The 24,248-nt window shown below is 38.9% G+C and overlaps 1 long non-coding RNA gene across 1 annotated transcript; it reads left to right on the top strand.

Annotated features, from left to right (window-relative positions):
• Nucleotides 1-2,425: 2,425 nt before the first annotated feature.
• LOC125632038 (uncharacterized) lies at nt 2,426-23,507 on the top strand. The gene is made up of 2 exons (XR_007355151.2): nt 2,426-2,534; nt 22,192-23,507. It is a non-coding gene; the product is annotated as an uncharacterized LOC125632038 (long non-coding RNA).
• The last annotated feature ends 741 nt before the right edge of the window (nt 23,508-24,248 follow it).

Raw genomic sequence — 24,248 nt, 5'->3', positions numbered from 1 at the left:
ACTCCCACGTCATCCTTCACCTCATAGAGACAAAGAAACCAAGTGATTTGATCTCTGTGATGGGTCCTGGCCAGGTCAGCCAGAAAAAGCTGGAAAGAAGACTGTGGGTAAGAGTAAAAAACATCTTGAACAAAGACTGTATCTTGCTAAATTAAGTTTAAGACTTTTAGATGTGTTTTCAACTTAATTGACTGTACCCATTTTTCTGCCTTAATATCTTTTACTTGGTATCAATTTATGCTCTTTTGTTAATAAAATTGTTTTGCTTTCATTAGAAATCAACAGTGCTGGGTAAGTTGAGTAAAGTTGACAGGTTGGAATGTCTCTGTAGAGACAGCAAACCTAATCCTTTTTCTGAGGGTCCAGTTAGAGGGACTGGACCCTGATGGACAATGCTTTTGGAATCAATTCTGGAAAGGTACTAAGGTGAGCCAGGAAGGAATATCCAAGTTGGGCAAAGCCAGGGTGAGGCTTGCGGTCGGTCTGCTGGCAGGCTGTTGGGGTCAGAGTTCTGAACCAAAGCTGCACAGGCACAAGACACCCAGGGTTACGAGGCAGATATTGACTGAACCCCTTACTGGCCTTCGTGAACCCCAAAATGTCACATCACAGGAGTTAAAAATAGGTAAATTGTCAAAAACAACAGCTACAAGCATTTACATACCAATGCAAGAATCTTAAGGACACATACAGGTTAATTTCAGTGACTTGCAATGGAAAAGAACCTAGATATAATAAGCATTTCTGAAACATGATGGAATGAAATATTCAGTGGAATATTGTAATACTTAAGTATATCACATTCAGGAAGATCAGACTGAGTCACAGAGGTGGGGGAGAGGGTTGGGGATGAGGAGTTTGGGGTGTGGGAGGGGCTCAGGACTAGGGCAGAGGGGTGTGGGGGTGAGGGCTGCGGGATGGAGCTGGGGATGAGGGGTTTAGGGTGCAGGAGAGGGGTCTGGGTTGGGGGAGCAGGGTTGCGACAGGGGATTGGGGTGCAGGGGTGGGTCTGGGCTGGGGTACAGGCTCTGGGGTGGGGCTGGGGATGAGCGGTTTCGGGTGCAGGAAGGGGCCCTGGGTTTGGAGGAAGGCTCAGGGCTGGGGCAGGGGATTGGGGCATGGGCTTACCTCAGGTGGCTCCCAGTCAGCAGTGCAGAGGGGGGGCTAAGGCAGGCTTCCTGCCTGTCCTGGCACCGCAGAGCATGCTGCACCCCAGAAGCGGCCAGCAGCATGTCCGGCTCCTAGGTGCAGGCTCACAAGCAGCTCCATACGGCTCTCACCCGCAGACACCGCCACCCCCAGCTCCCACTGGCCGGTTCCTGGCCAATGGGAGTGTGGAGCCAGTGCTTGGGGCAGGGGCAGCACATGGAGCCCCACGGCCCCCCCCCCCAGGAGCCAGACCCACTGTTGGCCACTTCCGGGGTGCAGCACAGCGCAGTGTCAGAATAGGTAGGGACTAGCCTGCCTTAGCCGGGCAGCACCGCCGCTGGGACTTTTAAAGGCTCAGTCGGCAGTGCCAACCAGAGCCGCCACAACCCAGTGCCTTACATTCCATGACCCAGTACTGGGTCGTGACCCGCAGTTTGAAAACCACTGATTTTAGAGAATCATTTTGTGAGCACGGTCAATAATTGCTTTTTGTGTCCACTCAACTACCTAATCCAAAGAGAGAAGCTACCCTTGTTTTATATTTAAGTGTAACAGGGGAGCTGATCCAAGAAGTAACTATTCAGCAGTGGATGCATTAGTAGTAATTACAAATTTAGTTAAGCCTTGGGGGATGGATAGTATCAAAAACTAGCACTAAGACAGCAAACTTTTAAAAAGGGTGATTAAATAATAATAATGTCAGTTAAAGAGAATAAAACCAAAAGTGAGAAAATTAAAATAATTAAACTCCAGTTGGAGTCTATGTATAGCTTATCATATCCGTATATAAAATGGAATGAAAAAACACCTGTGGGGGAAGTATGATTATTAAAAGGCAAGGTACAAGAAGTTATTGAGTCTACCTTACTGTGAATAATTTGGACAACTGTACTGTCAAGCTTAAACTGAACAAAAGTATTGCCAAATTCCGGAAGCTCTAAAAAAGCAAGATTTGCAACAGGAAGTTAAGACTTGTGGTCAGGATGCGCTGCAACTAAGCAACTTTTTGCTTACTCCTATGAACTAAGCAAACCCACATCAACCACACTTAAAACTGAATTGGCTACAGGAGATAAATAGGCCTGAATTATACAATTAGCTGACAATTGGCTATAAGGAGATAAGTATGCATCAATTATACAATTGGGGCAACCACACTGACCACATTAACGATGTGGTCCACCCTGATTGGTTGGTCTGTTTTGAAACACGGCCAACAGATCAGATAAAAAGTACGAAGGCACGGGACTGTGTGTGTGTTTGGTCATAAGGGAAACCTGATCCACACCCCCGAACCGAAGGGACATGCACTTCTCGACTGTCTGTATCTGGCCAGTGTGGAAAAAGCCGACTGAAGGGTAACATATTTTTCGGACGAATGCAGGGTAAGATTTGGAGTAAAGAAGTTTGGTTGCTTGAGCTAAATTGATCTCAGTTGTATCGATACTATAGTGTAAAACCAGTGGTAAATAACTGGTGGATGATAGCTTTACATATGCTTGTCTTCAGGGCTTTCAGTGTAACGTGCCAGGATCAGCTGTTCATTAGCTCCTTAATGGTTCGTAACTTTACATGTACTTGTGCTTGTCTTCAGCATAATCTGCCATTTATATTAATTCTTATCCAATGCTGGTCTTTACTTCTTCTTATTTTGTCTGTGTTGTTTTTATAGTAAAAAATCATTAAAAATCTTTTTTGAGGAATAACTAGTAGTTTTAATTTTTCTTATACGGGCACTACTCAACCTCATGACATCTGTGTTGGGTGGTGGGAAGTAGCAATCACCCAGGGCCCAATTAGGGTCTTGACGCGTGCCTCTTTCTTCCTTTATCTCCTTACTTACATCCTTTTTTAACAAAATATTCAGACCAAATAAAGCCAAAAGAAAGAGCTCATAAACTATGACCGAAAATATATGATGAAAATTAGAATGGCTAAGATGGAATTGGGAGAAAATAGCCTTAAATATAAAAGCAAAAATTCTTGAGATCTAATATAAGAATCCTACTTCAGTGAGGATTAGTGGGTTGCCTGGATTATCACAGCATAAATGGGGCAGTGAAGGAAGAAGCATCAGTCTTCACTAAAGATGGGTGAAAATTTACAGATGAAACTTTCTTCAGGTAGACAGAAATGTCTCAAATTTATGTTGAAATTGCGGAATTGTTTCATTTGGGAAAAAAAAGAAAAAGTAAGTCTTTTTTGATATATTCAAAATGAAACATTCTGACTGATTCAAAACAAACTTTTGTTTGGAATTTTATTTAAATTCCATTTTTTGTAGAAATGTAAAAATCTCAAAAACAAAATAAAATGTTTCCTTTCAGGTCAAACTAAATGTTTTGTCTGACTCAATTTTTTTTTTTTTTGTTCAACCCCCTCTCCCCCAAAGAAATAAAAAATCAGTTACTCACACAGCTCTTTTTTCACCACATATGTAGGGAAAAGATTTACCTCATACCTACCATCTTTGAGTAATAAATATCAGATGGTCAGTTATTTAGAGATCAAAAAAGAGTACACAGGAACAAACTGATAAGTTAAAGAGCAGCAAATCACCAAGCCCAGATTGTTACCCCCCCCCCCCCCCCCGCAAATGAATTTCGGGATGCTGCTATAATAACCTTCCTATTGCCCCCTTAATCTGTTCTTCCCAGGTAAAAGTTTGGAGTCTTTAAGGAAAACACTAAATGACACAGCTATAACCTTCCGATAAAGCACTCCCCACTGTGGCCCATGGAAGAGAGATGCATGCAGCCACACTTCCGGCTCTGTCTGCTGCAGGCGCTGCCCCCACAGCTCTGATTGGCTGGGGGAGAGGGACAGAGAAACCATCACTAGTTGCCAGGCAGAGTCAGCCATGCAGGCAGTGTCTTTTTCCCCACAATGAATATAATCAAGTCAAAATACTGAACACAACTATGTGATGCACACCTGGCTGCAATCCTGAAGGTTTCAACTGCTCGTCACTGCAAACTGACAGAACTGAAGTGTTACCAGGTGTCTGGCAAACATTAAACTCTCTGGCAGGTGAATAATTGTATAAAGTTGTATGACAGTTTTATTATTTCTAAGAAATTCAAAATAAAAAAATTCTGTATAAATGTTTTCTTTTCTGAACACCATCTTCAGTGACATTATTGGTCCACCGGGAGGATTTGAGGACTGGCACTGGCCCTAAGGTAAATTGAGTTTGAGACCCCTGCGATAAAGTAATTGACATAGGCAGTATTCCTTCCAAAACCAAAATATATTCTATTAATGTAAGTAATAATCGCTAATACAGTGGATCCTAAAAATCCTAACCAAAAAACTAAATCCCTGAGAAATAAATCCCTTATTGCAAGTTAAAGAACATTCAAACTACAATAGTACATAGTTCAAATGATTCTAAACAAAGCTATTTGTTACAAGTGGCCAGTTTGTAACAAATGACTGACAGCAGATCTTAAATTGCTTTAAAGTTTACACAGGTATGTTGCAATTAAAACACACAGACACTTCAAGCATACACGTTAAATACTATGCTAAACTATACTACTCTAAAAATTAAAATATGGCAAGCTTACTTTATAAATTCATTGGTGTCATAAATATAAAGGGAAGGATAAACCCCTTTAAAATCCCTCCTGGCCAGAGGAAATATCCTCTCACCTGTAAAGGGTTAAGAAGCTAAAGGTAACCTCACTGGCACCTGACCAAAATGACCAATGAGGAGACAAGATACTTTGAAACCCTGGGAGGAGGGTGAAAAACAAAGGGTCTGTGTGTCTGTCTATATTCTGTCTTTGCCGGGGATAGACCAGGAATGGAGTCTGAGAATTTAGTAAGTAATCTAGGTAGAGATGTGTTAGATTATGATTTCTTTAAATGGCTGAGAAAATAGCTGTGCTGAATAGAATGAATATTTCTTTGTGTGTTTTTTTTGTAACTTAAGGTTTTGCCTAGAGGGATTCTCTATGTTTTGAATCTAATTACCCTGTAAGGTATTCACCATCCTGATTTTACAGAGGTGATTCTTTTTTACTTCTATTAAAAGTCTTCTTGTAAGGAAACTGAATGTTTTTTCATTGTTCTAAGATCCAAGGGTTTGGGTCTGTGGTCACCTATGCAAATTGGTGAGGATTTTTACCAAACCTTCCCCAGGAAGTGGGGTGCAAGGGTTGGGAAGATTTTTGCGGGAAAGATGTTTCAAAACTACATTTTTTCAGGAACCCAGATAAAGTTTGGTTGTGGCAGTGGAAGTCCAGGGGCAAAGGGTAAAATAGTTTGTACCTTGGGGAAGTTTTAACCTAAGCTGGTAAAAGTAAGCTTAGGAGGTTTTCATGCAGGTCCCCACATCTGTACCCTAGAGTTCAGAGTGGGGAAGGAACCTTGACAATTGGTATCTCTTTAAAATCACTGCTGCTGCTTTATACATTCTTTGGCACTTTTCTTTTAATCACCATTGCTGCTCAGCTCCTAGTCATTCAGTTTAGTTCTGCCTCAGTTTTCTCCTCTCTCTTTCTCTGCTGCAGCTTTTCTGCCTTTTTTTCTGCAGCTTTTCTTTGGCTCCCCTTGCTGGCTTTAGTCTTCTCCTGATCGTGTCTCTCTCTCTCGCCGCCTCAGACTAAGAAACTGGCTTCTGGCCTTTTATACTGGCCTATTGTGCCTTTCTTATATACCTTTAAGCAATTACCCCACTTGCACATGCTCAGTACCAACCATTATCTCAGAATTATGATTGACAGGTCTAATCTTTAAAATAAATTGTGACTGGTATGAGTGGGCTAAAACTGGCTAGCTGCTCAGCTAACTGACCTCTCTGTCACCCCTTACTACACATGCTCAATAGCCAACAATCTTGCACATGCTTTCTGTTGTCATTTATCTCAGAGCTGTGATTCTGCCAATCCACCCACCCACACATGGCTCTTTGCCAGGGCACCATTTTAGAAATTCTGGGTTTTCAACTGAGCATGCTCAGGGTCCGCACATGCATCTCAAAGTGGAGTGATTTTCGCTTATTCAGAATAAAAATCAGGCAGACCAAGTGGGGACTGGAGAATTCTGCTAGGAACAAGATGGTCTAAATTCAGCAATTTGGAAGGAACTTAAGAATGAAGTGATGAAACTGCTGACAAAAGAAAAAAAATAGTCTCCTTAAAATATATTACTGTGTTAGATGCCTGGAGGGAAGGGTGACAGCTATCACTGATCATCAGTTAAGGAAAATATGTAAGTCCCCTGGCAAAAGGCTGCTTCTAGAGTGAGAGAGTTCTTCAGTTCCTGGGAGTGGGCTAAGCTAATGTGCCAAATCCACACACATTGTTATTTCATCTATCTGATTTTGATTGGTTTGATTAAGCTACCTAGATGCACTGACAGGACTCCAGTTTGTGTTGGTACTCAGAATAAATAAGCCCTTGAGCCACTAAATTGGGACAAAGAGCCAAACAATTTTAGCATAGGTTACATTTTCAAAAGAGGGTTCATCCTATTTAAAACAGAATTCCATAGAATGACTCTGGTCAGGTCTCGATTCCAAATACTAATACCCCATGTTTCAGCGCATGAACCAATCTCTAATGATGGACGTTTGGAAGAAATTTACCCATGACCTGGTTACTCTATTATCATGTTCCTTCCACTTTCCTCTGGCCAATGAGATGGACAATTAGTCTGAGCCAGTATTGCAATTTTGTATTCCTATCGTTCACTGATATGCAAGCTACTTCTTCTTTTTGATGTTATTTATCACACACTGGGCTTTCCTCCCACCTGGTGGTATAGAATGGTGTACCGACTACTGTCCCCATATGTCACTTCACTGAAGTGAAAATGTCAGACTGATAATGAATATAAATTCAGTGTTCAACTATATTCCTGCCAACAGGGAAGTTTGGGGGGGTGTTTTTTTTACATTTCAGCATCAGAAAAATATGTCCCTTTCCTGTGCTTGTATATAAGGACATACTATATGGAACCATGATTTTTCTAGTCATAAGGACCCAAAAAGAAGTTTGGAGCCTAAATACTTTTGTGGGTCTGGGCCAAGCTACCCCCACAAATTCTTGTGCTGTAGCAAAAGGCATTTATTTACCAGAGTGTTCTCATCTGAAGTTTATTGTTTGATATGCAACCTTCCTATTTTAAGATAGACCTCTTCAGGTATCTCTCCCCACTTACTTAGTTGCTTCATATTTACAGTAGCTTTGCTTTCCTGTTTATTGTTCTGAAAGGCTGATCTTTGAGCCCATCATGAATACTTCCATTTGAACCAATTATTCACAGAAAGATCCAAAGGAGTTGTTTGTACAGGCAAGGCACCTGCTTTTATTGTGTCTGAATTGGACGCAATATGCAACTAGAGCAAACACTTTTTTGGAGCATGGGAGTATCTCAGAAGGGAACATTTCAATTGAAAACCAAGGTACTGTGATAGACACACGCCAGTTGGGTACAGCAGAGTAGCAGAAGGCAGATATATTGGCCACTGGATTAACAGTTTTCTGTTCCCTGACTGACCAGAGCAGGAGCTGTTCCAGGCTAATGAGAACACCTGACTCCAATTAACCTGCAAAGAGTCAGGTGAGGCCATTAAGCTAATGTGACCACCCGTCTACAATTAAGGCCCCTCTGATACTATAAAAGGACTCACTCCAGTCAGGCAGAAGAGAGCTAGAGGAGAGTAAGGGCTGTGTCTGAAGGGCTGGTTAATGAAGACACCCTCAAGTCATTGGTAAGGGAGAAGCAGGAGAGCTGTGGGGAAGTGGTCCAGGGAAATGTAGCAACTCTGGCAGTGAAAGGTTGGCTGCCAACAGCTGCTACCATTTGGGTCCCTCGGCTGGAACCCGGAGTAGAGGGCGGGCCCGGGTTCCCCCCAACCCACCATTACAGAAACACCTCCTGGGAGGGGAAAACAGGCCCCTGTCAGGACAGGAGGCTAAACTGTTTTGGCATGAGGCCGTAGGAGCAACAGAGACTGTGGGAATTCTCTCACCAACCTCCATTGCTGGCTTATGATGAAAAGGGCTCAGTAGACTGTATCCCTGGCCCTAGAGAGAGAAGGGCTATGTGGAGCATTGCTGTGAGCCTCTGAATCTAGCATAAACTGCCTGGAAGCGCGGGACCCACAGGGACAAGATCAGAGCTCTGCCACAATACATAACCATTTTGACCATGAGTCTCAAATCCATTCTGCATATCTAACATAAGTCTTTTCCCCTTCATAGCAAATTTGAATGTACCATCAGCATCTCCGTTCTTTCTGTTTGTGTAGTTGCTATGAAAACATCTTTTTAAAATGGAAAATGAGGATGAAGCTCACTGCTACCATAAAGAGGTAGAACTCCACTGAGAGCAAGGGGAGTTACATTTTTTTAAATCCAGAAGTGAATTTCATTAAGGCAACAGTAGCTTTGAAACTGGAGAATCTATGTTTGTCTTTCCATTGTCATCACACCTTCAATTTAATTAAAGGTCCTCTAGGTTTTACTCAGATACAAAACATACAACCTTAATATCTGAGAGAGACTGAAAATGCTTAACACTATATTGTACACCTATTACCTAAACAGAAAGTTATAATATTTGTTATAAGCTTAGTATGCCTTCAATGTCTTTCACCAGTGATTGGTTAGGCACTTCTGCAAGACAGTCAGCTAAAGAGAGCTCTCCTTGCAATTGGCAGAGAAAAACTTCGCTAACAATTTATAATGAAAATTTGAAAATGGGAAGCTGATATTCACTAAAGATTAGAGTCACCCTTCTGAATGCATTAAAAAATCCAACATGTACAATGTGAAAGCACTGTTTATGTATTTGTTCACGTAGTTATCTTATAGTTCAAAATGTTAAAGTTTATCATGTGGAAAGGTTTGCACATCAAGAAGAAGTCTGATATTTTGAGTACATTGAAATGAGCTTATAAAAATGGTGAATCATGAATTCACCTGCAACATTCAGCATATTGTAGGTAGAGATTTCTGTTAACATTAATGGGAGTACCATGATTGCACAGCTCGTAATATTTAGTTTTAGGAGAATAATGTTCAGCATTAGCAGCTGTGATGATGGGCTAGAACAAAACTTATAGCTACAGTTCTAAGTGGGTTCTAACCCATGAAAGCTTATGCCCAAATAAATTTGTTAGTCTCTAAGGTGCCACGAGGACTCCTCGTTATTTTAGTTCTTATTATCTCTTTAAAAGGGCTGACACTGGAAGCATTTCCAATTAAGTTTCACTTTAAGATCACTTGCCCTAACACAAACCAAAGATGAATTTCTAGAATTATGTTATTTTAAGAATTAGCCTCCTTATTCAGAGCTTTTTTGACACAGATTATTTTGGGAAAAAACTCCACCCAGTGATGACTGCAAAATGAAAAGTCACAACACGTTGTGCATATCTTAATTATACGCTCACCACTCTTTTTTGGATGCTTTATGAGCTGTTAAATATTTTATAATGTGACATTTAAATTATTATTGTTAGACTAACAAATTAACCCCGTGCTGAAAGAAAGATTCACACCTCCCAGAGCTATTGTTTCAGGGTCAGAAAATCAACATTGCATTGGCTGATAATCTGTTCCCATTTGGAAAGTTCTCCCTGAAGACATGTGGCCCAGAAACTTTCTTCCACACTAAGAAAGAGTTTACTCATTACTAGAGCACCTCCTTGTGGTCAGACATGGTGTAGTAGCTCCCTACAACCCTTTCTTGCATTCTATGGTAGTCTCTCTTCCCGTAACTTGGCCCTCCAGCCAGGTCACAATTTAGTCCACCCATTCTGGGGTAACAAATAACCCCAAATTCCTCACTTAAAGGGCTTTGTCTCCAACCCTGGGCCCTATGGTCCTCTCACCCATCTCTCAGGGTTCTCCCTGGGTCCTTATCCTGTTTGCAGGGGCTTCATGCCACCTTCGTAGCTGACGGGGAAGCTGGCCCTCCATCTACACCAGGTTTCAACCCAGAGACTCTATAGCAAGCAGCAAACGTCTACTCATTTCCACTCCTTGTTGCTGTTTCCTTAGGCTGGGTAGGGAGAAGCCCTTCTCCCCTATAGCATCTCTGGATCCACCCCTGTTTCATGGCCAGGGCCCTTAGGGCCCTCAATTAAAATCCTCTAAGAAAATTCCACCAAAGGAATATAAAATAAATCCACTTCTAACCTCCTTGGGCCTGACCTTGTGTACCTCTCAATTAAATGCCTCTCAGGGTACTCTTCCTAGGAATCCAGATCCTGTCCTTTTGTCATGGCTTCCCAACAGAGCCTGATCCATTCTGGTGGCTGTTCCGTGTTAATCCTTTCTGCTTGCCAGCCTCTTCTACTCAGGTGAGGATACAAGGGTTTGCTCCCCAGTCTCTCTAATCCTAGAAAGTGACTGCTGACTCTCTCCTTGTAGTCCCCTTCTGCTGTAAACTTTCTGCTTTTATTATCACTAGCCAGCTCCTCACCAGTTGGGCTTCATCTCTTATTAAGCCTGGCCCACTCTCCAGATGCATCCAGATAATATAACTAGTCCCTCAGTCTCTCATTAACCCTTTCGAGACCTGTGTAGTGTGCATGCCCCTTTAAGGAAAGTTTATGTTCTACAGCACAAAATGGCAGCCACTAGGGAAAGCATTGGCTTGCTGAGCCACCACAAACTGGCCTAATTTGATCCATGACCATCCTTCTTCTTTCCCCACAAATAGATACAGTATTGTGCACATTTTATATGTGTTTCTAATCACAGGTGTATCATGTCACTGGAGGCTTTACTGAGTACAATTTTTTGTTGTTGTTCTCTTGTGGTCCACAAGAGCAGGAATGACTGAAGTGCACCTGAAGTATGTATGATGCAAGGCATTAATTTGGTTCCACCCAAGCAGAAAATCTGCAAAGGGGTAGTAATAAGTAAAGCATACTTTCTGTATCTTTATCCTTTTACCTGCTCATATATTCTTAATAGCTTAATTATATATAATTACTGTAGAATTGTTTACATACCTCTATCCCCCACATCTGAGATTTCACACTTGCTTTTATTTTTCATAAGCTCCTGCTACTGCCATCATTTTGTATGTAAACAAAATATGTCCTCACAAAAATAAAAGGATAACTAATTTGCTACCAATATAATCTGCAGAGTATCTTGTTATTCCTGAGTGACTGCTGCTAGGTAATCCCTTTCATACTAAACTGGAGGGATCCAAAGTGATTTTCAAATGACATGTTTTAGTTCTTTTAAGCACGTGATGGCATTAACTTGAAATGAGAGAATTTCCAAAGTCCAGAGATAGTCTAGAAACACAAGCACTGGTACTGCCAAGCCACAGAATGAAATAGCGTGTGATAATTCCATAAACATGTATTTACAAAAACCATTCTTAACAATTGTAATGGAAATATATATCACACACACCAAAATGTATGTACCCAATTCCATGAACCACACAGGAAAAAGTTGTATTCTATATTTCACACTCCGTTCCTTATACTATTATAGAACTGGATACAGGTAAATTATTGTATTGCCAAATAATAAATCATTTTTATGGAGTAAAAGTTATACTCACTGTTATGGTGTGCATACAGGCTCCAAATGGCTAAAATACACTTCAAAAGGTGGGGATCTTTGTTTCGACTAGCAGGAAAAGATGGGTAGTGGAAGAGTTCATCTCCCCTGATATTTGGGAGGCCAAGACAGTGTGGGAATGCCTGTGAGGCTCAGGGAAGCCATTGGCTCTTGAATATTTGGAAAGAGTATATAAATCCTGACCCTCCAGCCTGAGGTCCCTCTCACACACAGGTTAGCAACTACAAGAAGGCACCAAAGGAGCCTCTTGTGGTTACACATGGGTGTGTAAGAGTTCCCTGTAGGTTTGGGGGTCCCCAGAAGCCTCCAGGGTGACCAGTAGGGTCCCAGAGAGGACTGGGTGAAATCACCCCAGGATCACAGGAGAGGTATCCAAGGTAGCAGTGGAAAAAATAGGCAGCTAAATGCACATGTTTTGCCCCCAGTGGAGGCTTCTTCTTTGCCAGGAACAGGCAAGTGGCTGGAGGGGCAGAATGATGAAGAACTCCTAGTGGAAGGAGTACAGTGCAGGTATTAATTCCATAGGGAATCTGGTTCCCTGACAAACTAGAATTGGGGAAATCGTCCCTTAAAGAAGGCAGGGAACAGGGTTGGGGTTCCTAAAGCGTAGTATAACAAGTAGACAATTCCTTTTCTCCAACTCCTTAAGCCTATTCTGAGGGGAATGCAATGGTGTCCCAGCAATGGGAGGTATGGGGGCTATTGACCAGGTGAAAACAATCAATGAAGAACTCATGACCTGCATCATATGAGTTATCGCCGATAGTTCCCAGAGAAGTTAATCAACTTGTGGCCTAATTAAACCACACGTCCCTTGCATCTTGTCTTTCCTCCCACAGGCCTGGGACAAAGACACTGTCATCAGGTTTGTCTGGGCCACAATGAAGTCTTATGACGGAGGAATTTTTAAAGGGGGTAATTCAAACATGTCGAGCCCTGCATGGCCCTGACAAATGGCTGCAGAGTCACTGGGTTCATCATTAGGTCATTTGCAAAAGTCAAATATTGCTACTGAAGAAATTCAGATGAGTTAGTCATAGTCGTTTTATACTGGCAAATAAAGACATCCATATGAGACAGTTTACACCAAACCTTTTACATTTACATATCAAAGCAATGTAGCACAGATAATGCAGCACTAAAGAAAAAAGTTCCTACCGCAGATCTGAAGATCTTCAAACTCCATCCAAGGGTGGACCCTCACTGGCAATGCAGGAACATTATCAACAAGAGAGATTAAAAAAATTAAAAACATACTCACCACATTGGAAGGCACACAGACTACAAATCAAAAACTTCACATTTACCTGAATATTCAGGATGGTGACCTGATCCATCTCACAATTCATTCTCCTGCTATCAGCCAATGATCACAGCATATTGTATTATATTCTACATAAGATGCAGTCTTCCCTACACAGAACCATCGGTCCACAGACAAAATATTCTCCTGTTCACCATTCCAACCCATTCTTTATGTATATACCAGACATTCCATTGTATTTCCCTAAATCACCTTCCTTTTGACATGCTGATAGACACAGGGCAAATATGCACCTTTACCCCATACACTCTACATAATGACCTCACATCACTTAGACACATGCTATCTACACACATCAGAGTACCACTTTGACTGTGGTGAAGACTATGGAGAAGAGAGAGGCATAAGCACTGTGTGGAATGCATGACACTTCATATACAGTCAATTACATGGAGAATTTCTGAAGTTATGATATTTAAGTTACCTGTATTATCCATTAGGATAATGGATGCGCAAGAATACAAGTCAGAGTTTAAATCATTTGTGGAACCTTCACTATATATTTCCTGGCTTCCCCAACTTCTTATTCTTTAATTTACATCATTTTAAAGAGATTCACTTGTGTTTGATACAAATACTATGTATTTTCAACCTGCTGTAAAGTTGTGTTCTTGTGTGTGGGAGGCAATTAAATGCCCTAACTAAAAACATGTGATTCACTCTTTCAAGTTAACCATGGCCTTTGTGACATTCATATTTATTTGTTAATACCATTTGTAATCAGATCCTCTTCTGAACTATCCTGTATATACAGGCATTTAAAACAGATGCATAGGAGTGTATGTGTTAATACCAATTAAACAGCTTGACATTTTTCAAATATTTTAAATTCCCATTTACATTGGTTTTACATATGACAGAAGTAATGGGATTTTAAAAAGTCAATAATTAATCTCATCCAAAACCTCTGCTCCCTATTGGAGAAAGGGACATCTCCCTCCTTATTCCCAATGTGATCCTTATAGGACTGAAGGGGCCCTTGATAGGTCATCTAGTCACCCATGCTAAATCAGTAACATTTATTCCTAACACCATCATCACAGGTGTTTGTCTATTCTGTTCCTAAAAACCTCCAATGATGGTAATTCCACAACCTTCTTTGGTAACTTATTCCACTACATAACTACCCTTACAGTTAGAAAGATTTTTCTGAATATATAACTAAATTTCCCTTGATGCAGATTAATCCAATGAGTTCTTGTCTTACCTTCAGTGGACACAGAGAACAATTGATCACTGTCCTCTTTATAACAGACCTTCACATATTTTAGAACTGTTATCATGTACCCCCATTTTCTTTTCTCAAGACTAAATATGTGCAGTCCTTGTTAACCTTTCTTCATAGCTCACGTTTTCCAACTTTTTTTTTTTTTTTATAATTCTCTTGCTCTTCTCTGGACTCTCTTGAATTTGTTCACTTCTTTTTTAAAGTGTGGCATCCAAAACTGGACACAGTACTTCAGCTGAGGCCTCATCAGTACTGAGTTGAATGGGACTATTACCTCCCTTGCCTTTCATACACCACTCTTATGGATACACCTTAGAATGGCATTAGCCTTTTTCAACACTGCATCACACTGTTGGCTAATATTCAATTTGTGATCCACTCTAATCCCCAGATCCTTTTTCAGTAGTACTACCATCTAACCAGATATCACCCATTTTCTAGTTGTGCATTTGATTTCTCTCACCTAACTTTAGTACTTTACACTTGTCTTTATTGAATTTCACCTTGTTGATTTCAAAGCAATTCTCCAATTTGTCAAAGTCATTTTGAATTCTAATCCTGTCCTGCAAAATGCTTGCAATCCTTCTCAGCTTGGTATCATCCACAGATTTTATAAGCATCGTCTCCATTCCATTATCCAAGACATTAATACAAATGTTGAATACTGTCGTACCAGACACAGGACAGATCCCTATAGGACCTCACTAGATACATCCTTCCAGTTTGACAGCAAACCATTGATGACTACTCTGAGTAGTTTTTCAACCTATTGTCCACCCACTTTATAGCAATTTAATCTAGACAGCATTTCCCTAGTTGGGAAAACATTTAATGATTCTTTCAAAACATACTTTAGTCAGTTTATAATCCATAATTGCTATTTGTGGTCCATCTTGAAATATAATGACTGAGATTTTAGGAGAGAAATATAAAAGAGGCTGGGATTACAACTTTAGTATTCCAAGCACATTCTACAAGTTTTGAACTATTTCCTCATACCTACCAACCATTCTTGCTATAGTAAATGTGAGTAAACTTAATAAGGTTCAAAGCATTGGCTCAATTCAGATTAGCACCCAAAGGACAGATGCATTATTACTTTAACAGTAGTTAGAACTATCTGAAACCAGTGTGTACAACAAGGCTGGAGATTGCAATCAGATTACACTTATATTTCCAGATGGACCTCAAATTGCAAAATATGGATCATAAATTGAATAAAACGTGTTTTGAAAGAATCATTACATTTTTTTTCCAACCTCAAGAGAGGCTTTGTTTGGGTTTGGTTCAAGGTTTGATTGAATAATGTAAACAATGGCCTGATCCTTCATAATGGTTTACACATTCTTAAAGAGAATAAATGGTATTCAGGTCCATTCGACTCAATGCAGTTTGCACTGAGGGGGCTCTTTTGACATCCTGTTATTCCCTGCTTTGGAGGAAACAAAAGAGAGGTACTAAGAAGTGTCAGTTTTCATAATGCAATGTAAAGGTTTTATTGTGGCAAGTGTTCTGACTGCGTTGCAAACATATTTTTATATTAAATTATAAAAATTATAAGTTTGCAACACATTCAGAACACTTGCCACAGTAAAAACTTTAGATTCCATGACGGAACTTGATACTTTTCACCATCTCTCTTTTGTCCGCTAATCTGTCCTTTGGGTGTTAATACTTAAGATAAATATTTGGGCACCATATGTTACTCATGTACCTACCTTTTAGTACAAAACCATTGAGTTCTTCAGATAAAGAGAGCTATTGTAAAATCTCGGAAATGGAAAGGTACTAAATGTCTGGTATAACTGTATGAATACTGATAATGAAAGAGTTTTGCAGGTTTGATTAATCACTTTCAGCTAGCAAGAGGTCCTGACGTGTTTGATAGAAGGTGCCTTGCATAGATTAGCATACAGAAATTAAGAATAGTAGAAGCACAATGTTCTATAATCATGCAATCAAATTAAATTAAAATATTAAACTTGTTACAAGAAGCAATGAACGTGAAGGCATTCACAGTTAAGGGTGAAATGCCCTTGTGTTCTTAAAACCGACAACACTATAGGCAGAACAAACAATCTAAATTGGTGTCCCTCAGATTGGTTACCCCTTATTTGAAATCATTTTTTTGCAACCCTCTTACATTTACTATACAAGTTAGAGTAAAAATGTACCAATGACAACAATTATACACTTATTTAATTCTATTTGTGTGTGGTTTTTTTTTTTAAGAATTTGACAGTGGATACTTGTCCTTGCAGGGTTAAGGGATTGTGGAGAATGGGGGAGTGAGATTTTCTTTTATTTTAGACTGTGATAAAATTTTCAGTGCCTTATGCCCTTCCCTGCATTCTGACTGCCTTTTGTGACACCTCCTCCTCAAGGAGGCTGCAACCCATTGGTTGAGAAACACTTATCCAAAGTAATATATCATTACTTTTGTGCATAGTGAACACAGAATAGGTTCCACCCTTAAAACAATCAAACTTAAGGCTCCTAAACGATTTACCTTAGACATTGTTTTTCATTTCAGGTACAGAGATTGAGTTTTCCTCCAATTTTCTTTAGCAAATTTGTTGAACTATAATTATTTTTCTTCTAATCTCACATATGACAAATATATCCCAAACAAATACTCTGAGTACAGACTTTATGATAAAGACTACGTATTATGTATAGTGAACTCACTTTCATCAAGAGCATACCAGAAGTTGTAGCTATGTGCCTTTAATTGTTTTTAAGAAACTGCATAAAATCTTCTGAGTCCCACACCTGTGTCAGGTTTCAGAGTAACAGCCGTGTTAGTCTGTAATCGCAAAAAGAAAAGGGTACTTGTGGCACCTTAGAGACTAACCAATTTATTTGAGTATGAGCTTTCGTGAGCTACAGCTCACTTCATCGGATGCATCATCCACACCTGTGTATTAATCAGGTCTGTTACGACATAGAAGAGTTCAAATATGCCCATATTTTCTTTATAAACAACCTTCAAGTGAGAAAACAAAACCGACTGTCTACTCAAAAACATTAATAGAAAATTTCTTTACATCAATAAGTTAAAAAATATCCTTCAGGGAAACCTGCAGGTATTGGATCTCTCATGCCTACTATTACTTTAACAGTGACTTACGGTCTTAAATTTAGGCACCCGTTTCTGAAGATGTTGGCGTTAAATAAGATCTGCTTATTTTATTTGACCAAGGTTTTTTAAGATTTTATTATTATTTCAGCTATCATCTTTACTGTTACTATATAATTTTCTAATCATTGCTTTAAACATGCAGTAGCATGTTGTACGCATAATTGGATTAGGTGTTATTTTATATAGCCAATAAAAGAAAAAATGATAATGAGGTAGGTTGATGATTTAGCATTGCAGTATGAAAGCATTGCAGTAATTTTATCAAGTTCAATTATTGTTATTATCTTCAGTGATGACTGAAAATTTTTCACACTAAATTTTTGAAGACCCCTTACTGCACAGCTATGAAAGGACATAGGATGTGTTGGTAAGTGTTATAGTGACATTTGAGTTCTCTACAAATACAAGACTTGGTTAAATAAGTAATAATGTATTTATGAATTTTGCCTCATTGAATTGAAGCTGTCTGTGAGCAGAACACAATTTTCTCAGGTCTATTAATTGTTGGGTATATTTTTTACCCAACAATTGTTGCAAAATAGACCAACATAGGTTACTCTGGACTCTCTTCACTTGTGAGTGAAGTAGTTATGCATATTCAAATGAGAATGACATCTTTATTGTATCCAACACCATCATAGTATATGTATCACTATTGTTTTACTTAGATGTACAAGCATAATTAGACAGTGTTAAGTCCTACTGTGGGAACTACTGCAGAGTGTATTCTATCTGTGCTCTTATCATTGAGTTCAGGAGAAGCTAAGGCCCAGTTGACACCAGCAGTAAGGAGGATACTAGCCAGAAGGGTAGTGAGTGAAATACTACAATAACAAGTTCTGCCAAAAGCAGCAGCTGGGGAATGAAGCAAAAATGCCTGGCTAGCTTCAAGTAATTGAAGACCCTGTCAGTCAAAAATAGAGCTCGGGGAGCTGAAATTGAAATGGTTTGGTAGATTTAAGTGTAGTGGGCTGTCCACAGAGAAGAGTTTGAGGTTTGTTCTGTCTTCAAAAAAGAGGAGAAACTAATGAGATCCAAGGCTAAGAACTAGTGCGTTAAGGGATGTCTCAGGAACACCTTCATAAAGTCCTTATTATATGAGACCTAGGGCTCCTCTACATGATGTAGCAATGAACACTAGAGGGATGTGAATTCTAAAGTGCACCAGGTTGCACACTAACAGATCCACGTAGGCCTTGCTGGCACACATTAGAAGTTCCCTAGTGCATGTTAACATAACATTGTGCAGTTAAGTACCCCATTAGCAGTAACTAATAGTTTAGTACTGTTTAGTATTACATTAACACGCACTAGTGAGTGTGTGCCATCAGGGTGTACTTTAGAATTCACACCGCCCCTTCAGTGCACATAGCCGTCTTGTATAGACAAGCCCATAGATAATGCAATTGTAATGTTGGGAGTATTCTCTTGCAGACATAAGTAGATGGAAAGCTCAGCTAGAGGAGAGGAACTAAATCTGATTCAAGGAGTCCAAGAGGATTTGTAGTAAAGGATGAACCCAGTTGCGAGCAGTGATACAACAGAAAACCTTCTGAGACTATTTTCCAGGACCAGGAATTAGTTCAATAATGTATAGTGAAGAGAGAAATCTTGGTTTATCATTGAGCAAGAAATCATGTGATTAATCAGGAAAATTGAACTTTTCAGCATTCAAGAATAATAAGGTTTGGAAAGATTTTAACCAAACTAATCATGCATGTAAATAACTGTATCCTGATTAGTTGCAGCTGCTACAATTATACACAAATGGTCAAACAGACAGCATACACAGTGTAGTTAGTATTACTAAAACACTTTGAAGATGTAATGCACTGCAGATATCTGCATAACTCAGTTGTCTAAGAAGTGCATAATTATTTCTGGATCTCACCCTTTATCTTCCTTTCAGAAATGTTAGTTTAAAAGGCCATTGGTGATCATAATGGAGAAATGCCCAGATATACCAACTTCATATTTCAATTAAAAAGATTAGTCATAAGGTCTGAGCTGCATAAATAATGCAAAATGTTTTCAAAAAAATGTCAAACTTCAAAAATTAATTTCTGACTTGTGTTCACTTCCAATGAACTTTTGTGAAATTAAGGTTTACACACACAGATGCTTTTAGAAAGCAAATACTAAGATTGCAAGCTCAAGTACCCAACAGATTGAATTTTTAACTGACACATGACTATTCCCATTTGAACTGATATTTTAACATCGGATACAGCACAGGGACATGGCTCCCAAAATAAAACCGATTAAATGAGTCAGATGAGGAACTGACCATAACCTTTGCAACTAAGAATACAGATACGCATGCAATTACTTTGTGAGAATATGCCAAAAGAAAATTAAATTTAAACTCTGCACCCATCCAATAAATCTTATAGCAGCCTAACTTCTTTAGTAATAATGACTATGTTTACCAGAAAAGTTTCACATTTTCTGAAATTCTCTTACCATAAGTTACTGAGAGCCTTTCCAACTAAGCAGATGGTAGGGAATTTATTATGGGAAGATGCCACAATATTTATAATTTACTAGTTTCTATGTTCTGGTATAGCAACACTGTGTCAAACTATTCACAGAACATTTACAGGGTAGAGCGTACGGGAGAGCATAACAGCATTTAGTAAGACCCCCCACCCCACTTGCCATCATGAGCCTCAATGAAAACCACACAGCTAAAAGCCCGTGAAGAACATGTACCTGGTGAAAGTAAAATATAAGATATACTAGCTAATATGGTATATGGAACTTTAGAATCTGGTGGAAAGAGGGACAGTAGAACTTTAAGTTAAACCATTAATTCAGGAGAGACTTCTGGCACAGGTTAGCAGTTTACTATGTGAATACTTCATATACAGGTTTTCTTATGATTTGGAATCAGTTACAATTGGAGAACATAATTATCTTTTGTAATTTGCAGATTCTGTTCAATCTTAGTGGAGGAATAATTTATTTTTATTACACATTAAACTTTGTAACAGTCTACATTTTATTAAACTTGTACACTAAAAGTAACATAACTGTGTTACCAGCAACTAACCCCTCTCCTCCAAACTGTACCCAGAGTACTACTGAAAAATGTACATCGGCGTGCATTCATTTTTTATCTGCTAAATTAGACATCCATTACTTTCCCATATTGGATACAGAATTATGTTGTTAAAGTCCTATTCAAATGAATTATTTCTACATGGGATATGATAGGATTTCACTTAGTAAACTAATGTGTCCCCAGCAAATTACCCATAATACTGGTCAAATTAATGCTTTACAATTTTGACCACCATTAAAGATAAGATGCTCAAGAACCATTAACCTGGTATATACCATGTAACATATCAATATAGATTGAATCATATGAATGTAAATTACACAAATTAATTCTACAGATATTCCAAACAGTGGAGGATGTACTTTGTAGGTGAACTAAAATAAATGCCACATTCATTACCGTATTTTATTATTTGGATATTTTGTTACACAGCTTTGGCAACAGTTTATACAGAATCCAGGGAATATTACACCAAATGGATAACTGTTATATATAGTACTACACAGTACAATAGATAGTAATACACTTTAATTCTAATACTTTTATATTCTGGATTAAATTATATGACACACCAGGGAATAAAATACAAATGGAATTATGAAATGAACTGGTATAGAGATCAAAAAACTAATTCATATTAAGATCAATAATAAAGGAATAGTGGTGTGATCCCACAAGAAACATGATATACAAAGCATAACATTCTTTGCTCTGACAGATATTATGGTGCAATAGCTACTAGTGCTCTTATCAACAATCTTAAACAGATCAGTGCGGCTTGTTACTCAGTCAAGTTATACATGGTGCTTATTTTGCATATATTACAACCTCTAAAAATGTTGTTTGAGTAAAACCAACATTGAGCTGTCTGCATAAACTAGAATTGCCTGGAATATTGCATCAGTTTAAATTCCTTCTTCATGCTTTTGATTGTAACAACATATTTTATTTTCATCACCACATGTATCACAACTGTGCCAATAATGGATTTGAGCTAAATATGAATAGTGTATTAATTGTTCACATTCTACTAAAGGTCTAGTATCTACTATGAAGTGTGGCTTCTGTCACAAACCATTAATCACATCTTTGGGAATTATATGAGGAAACATTGTTGAGGCTAAGATTATTGTTAAAAGCCATGGAGTATAAAAGCATTTATTTGAGGTGTTTTATTGTACTTAAATGGAGCACTAAGTTTAATTGCAATAATCTGTTTAACACTTTAGAGCATATGGTCACGTGGAAATACTAACAGAACACCTGTTTGGAAATAATACTTTAGTCAAAGATTATAAAAACAAGAAAGTTTCTTTTTCTGTCAAAATCATAACACAACCCTCAATCTTTAATGTATACTTTGGGCTTGTATATCCTGAGAGTGCACAAGGTTAATACAAGGGAGAAAGTGTTAAGACTGCTTCACAGTGGTGCCAAAAGGAATAGGAAGGACAATTAAGGAGAAAGGCTTCTGGCCAGACCCTCATACACCAGGAAGGTGGTCCCCAAAAGAGGGAAACACACGCTATACCAGTTATGTCCAAATTGTGTTCCCCTGGGCATCAAAGGTAGCTTTTTAAATGAGATTTGTATTTCATTATGAGTTGAAAAAGCACTCCTATGATTTTTAACCTGAAGTACTTCACTCAAAGTTGTCTGTAAGGGATGGTGGTCGTGGGCAATAGCTCCTCTAATTGCTTCCCAACACTTCCTTTGCAGCCCAAGGAGCAATTCTGATGTGAGCCTGCTGTACTGCAAGGAGGAATAGCTCTCATTGATCCATTGCCTGCTTCCCTACTGGGCTGAAGGAACTCCAGGGGCAACAGGATAAGGACCAGTGATTTCCTATCCTGTGTAGACATATAATGTAATAGATGCTGACATTTTATTGACCATCAACACAGAGAAAGAAGACATATTGAGCCTCTTCTGAGAATACAACTCCTTAAAGTCCCAGTGGTCTAATCTGAGCTGATATTGGATCTATGAGTCTGTCTTGAGTTGTTTCAGCCTCAATGTACATGTGGATATGACCATCCTTATATTTAGACAATTTTTTGGCTGCGAGTGAAGAAGGGGTTATATCTGTCATGATCTAATAATCACTACCTCCAACTTGAAGTCAGGCTTTACCTTAATTCCTGCAAGGAGCTAGATTTATTCCACTGATTCATCCAGCAAGATTGCTGAACCAAATATGGTGTCAGAAGATTTACAGATAGAATAGTCCAGTGATTATACAATCCTGTCAGTGATCTGGTAGAATTGTGTGATGAGGCCACAATGATGGAAATAAGGCCTCAAAGTCCTCTCCCTGTACATCATCCTCACACAGTTTGGCCTTCTTACCAAGATGACCCATAACATGTGAAACAGATGGAGACATTTATAGCAAAGATGGAAAATTTTGTGTTCAGAAGCCTGCCTGTCTGAGGCAACTAGAACCCACTGAAATATCAAGTGTCTATAATTCTATGTTGTTGCTGTTATGGAAGCTGAAAGAACTTTTGCATGATATAATGGTGAAAGCATTTCCTGGCTGACAATGACCTATAGCATTTAATGGGAATGAAGTCAATAGGTTCTATGGAAACTTTACACATAATTGTAACAAAATAATTAGACACAAAAATCAGTAGAAAATTACACACTTGATTAAGCCATCCTATAGAATTCCAAAGCAGAAATATAACTCTCTATTTAAATGCATAGGGCTTTTTGTTGGAACCATCCTCTAGGAAGGGTATCACTTTATATTAATTTCAGCAGGACTTTTCTATAAAGGCAGGTGGCAGATATCATAATCTAGAAATGGATGTAAGATCTCAATGTGAAGATGTTTCCATATATGGGACTGTCACATCTGAAGACATATCTATCTATGATTGGGTTAGAAGTGGCACCATTTCATTTAGCATTGCAAGCAATTTTGCTTAATCAAGTTCTAAATATACTGAAGAAGCTTAATGTTAATACCTGGAGTTAGGCCCAGGGCTTTAATGATTGATAGTGAAATAAAACAGGGAATTACTAGATCCTTGGCTGTTTGACTTTGTTAATGCCTCACTGATGGAGGGCCAGGGGTGAGCATTCCCAGGTGAGATGCTTCACCTTCACTCAAGGAATTACATATTCACATCACAAACCTCATTAACTATTGGTGTCCCTAACCAGACCTTTATGAGAAATGGTTAATACAATTGGTTGGAAAGCAAAAAACTTGTTCAAATAGTGTCTAAAATTCACAACTGTAGTTTGATTTGTCCTCTTTGAATTTCTATTTGCCATTTGTGAATACTTGTATGACTAAAATTTTGTAGGTGATATATTATTATTATTTGTATGGCCACAGCACCTAGGAGTCTGAGTCATGGAACAGGATACCACTGTGTTAAGTGATGTAAAAACAAAAGAAAAAGGCATTGCCAGCCTCCAAGGACTTACAATCTAAGTATAAGACAAGAGAAAACAGATGGCAGACAGAGAGACGGGGAATTACAAGGAACAATGAGACAATATTGTCTAAATGGAAAGACATTGTCTAAATAGGAAGCGTGAACAATGTGATGGTGGCAAATATCATGTTAGTTCAATTTTTTTTGGAGGTGGGAGCCTCTTAGGAGGGAATCAACTAAATAGAAAGAAAAAGAAGGGGAAGGGACTGAGGACAGGTTAGGAGAGGTGAGAATAGACAGGGCATGTGTGGAGTGATGCTGAAGTGAAGAGACTGTGAAGAGGGAGAGGAGGGCTGGAGCAAAGAGCTAATCAAATCAGTA

This window comes from Caretta caretta, chromosome 2 (genome assembly GCF_965140235.1).
Source record: "Caretta caretta isolate rCarCar2 chromosome 2, rCarCar1.hap1, whole genome shotgun sequence".
Classification (NCBI taxonomy): Eukaryota; Metazoa; Chordata; order Testudines; family Cheloniidae; genus Caretta; species Caretta caretta.
This window is presented reverse-complemented; position numbering and strand designations above follow the sequence as displayed.